General features: G+C 54.5%; 1 protein-coding gene across 1 annotated transcript in view; it reads right to left on the reverse strand.

Moving 5' to 3' along the window:
- Positions 1 to 2,046, reverse strand: part of CNR2 (cannabinoid receptor 2 (macrophage)) — a 37,166-nt gene extending 35,120 nt beyond the window's left edge. The window contains exon 1 of the mRNA XM_010830244.1: positions 1,887 to 2,046. The gene's annotated coding sequence lies outside the window, so the exon portion shown is untranslated. The remainder of the gene's footprint in view (positions 1 to 1,886) is intronic.
- Positions 2,047 to 2,264: the final 218 nt, after the last annotated feature.

Genomic DNA, 2,264 nt, shown 5'->3' on the forward strand with positions numbered 1-2,264 from the left:
CAGCCTTGGCAGAGAATCTGGGCTCCAGGCATACAGGGGAAGGGAGGAGGGCTGGACTTCAGGGGATCAAACCCCTTTGGACAAGGGGGCATTCATCATAGGAGGAGCCCGGGTGGCTTCTCTCACTGTGCTCTGTAAGTGACCCTAAGAGTGAGGAGTAGGGGAGGGGATAGCTCAGTTCACACTGAGATCCACTTTCTGACTTGCTCAGTAGGATGGGGGCTTGGAGTCCTATTGAATGTGCTTTAATAAGAATGTATAAAAGAACATTTTATGCACATCTGAGATCAGGGAGAAAGGTGAAGAGACGCAACAAGATGAGGAGGGAAGAGAAAAGACTGGCCCCGAGGGCTTCGCTCAGCTGAACCGGGCTGTCATTTTCCACCTTGTGTGTGTGCTGTGCTCAGTCACGTCTGACTCCTCTGTCCATGGAACTTTCTAGGCAAGAAGGCTGGAGTGGGTTGCCATTCCCTTCCTCGGGGGATCTTCCTGACCCAGGGGTCGAACCTGGGTCTTCTGCACTGAGGGCAGATTGTTTACCATCTGAGCCACCAGGGAAGCCCCTTTCCCACCTTAATCTGACCTTAACCCACCAAAGGGTAAAGGACGTGCGTTACTGATAGAAACGGATGCTTGGGCTCAGGGCAGGTCAGGGACCATCTCTAGGCGAGCCAGAAGGTAGTTACAGACCTGGGGCCAGTGTTGTTGGGGTGCCACCTCCCGGGGTCTCTCCCAGTTCCTCCGCAGCCCCTCCTCCACCTCAGTCCTGGTCTTCATGCCCTGAAGGTGTCCACATGCTACCCATTCTAGGGGAAAGCAGCCCCACAGCCTCACTCATCCTCATCTCTAGTCCAGGGCCAGGGTGGATTCGGTGAAGGTCAGAATCTTCACCTCAGCCACTCCCTGAGCCCAGCACACGTGCCCACGGCAGTGCTGGCATCATCTCATCAACCCTCCCACGAGCCTGTGAGTGATGGTCTCAGATCTGAATTTCTCAGAAAAGGAAGCTGAGTGGGGGAGAAGTGGCATGATTTGTCTGAGGCCACACAACTGAAGTGACCTAGCAGCAGCAGCAGCAGCAGGGTTAGTAGAGGCAATGCTGGGGTTCATACTCAGGCATTGACTCCGGGGTACACTGTTAGCACTACTGTTTGCTGAGTGGACCCTCCAGCGAAGTGGATCTCTGGCCTCCTGGGTCTAGAGTGGACCAGACCACACTACACTCCTGAGATGCCCACTGGGCAAGCTGGGTCTCTCTGTCAGTTTCCCCATCTGTACAATGGAGGCCAGGACTCACCAGATGATTTCCAAGATCTCTTCTGGCCCTAGTCTTTTGTTGTTTTTTTTTTTTCCCCTGGCCCATGATCTCCTATTTAAGCCTGCACCTTGTAAGGCAGGAGAGCCTAGTGGCTGAAGTGTGCGGGGAGCCAGAATGCCCAAGTTCAAGCCCAGCGCTCTCATTGAATGCCCTTGTGACTTCGGGTGAGTCACTGAGCCCCGTCTGTAAAGTGGGGAATGACAACAGCACCTGTGGGAGACCGCTGTGAGGATTAAATAAAATTAAACCACGAAAGGTCCTTAGAGCGGTCCCTGGCACACAGCGAGGCTCTCTGAGGCTGCAAGCACCACTGTGCGTCCTGACCCTGGTGGACACAGAGCTGAGAGCTGATTCTTGTCCTAGCTGAGAGGGTGAGGACCACACAGGCCATGAGCCTTCCAGGGGCTAGTCCTGAAAAACTGCAGGAGTCCTCAGAAACATCAATCCCCTGGCCCCAGGCAGGTCCGCCCAGCTTCTTACCACCCTGGAGGGAAGGGGTACGGTGAGAACACAGGTTTTCTAGAATGAGGAAGAAGCCCTAAATAAAACAACAACAAAATCTACTCACGGTTGTCTGGTGGTTGAGCTCCCTGACCTTGCTGGACCTTGAGTGCTGGTGATCGCGTGTCTCAGGTCCGGCCCTGCGTCCCAGGCAGAGCTCCTGGGGCTGCTCTCCTCAAACCAGCTTCCTCGCTCATCTGGTTTCTCACAGATGAGTGAGTGTGGGGAGCTCTGGTCTTCCGTGCCTGTCACCACTTCCCCTCTGGGTTCCCGGTGCCACGGTGTTCTTGCCCTTGCAGTTGAATTGCTTCTCAGGGGGATCTCTGGCCAGGGCATAGGCCCAGGGGTCCTGGGATTTGGGTTCCAATCCAGCCTTGCTGTCATGATCTCAAGCAATTCACTTAACCTCCCTAAACCTTAGTTTCTTCATCTGTAAAATGGGGAT

This window comes from Bison bison, unplaced genomic scaffold (assembly GCF_000754665.1).
Source record: "Bison bison bison isolate TAMUID 2011002044 unplaced genomic scaffold, Bison_UMD1.0 scf7180017864516, whole genome shotgun sequence".
Taxonomy (NCBI): domain Eukaryota; kingdom Metazoa; phylum Chordata; class Mammalia; order Artiodactyla; family Bovidae; genus Bison; species Bison bison.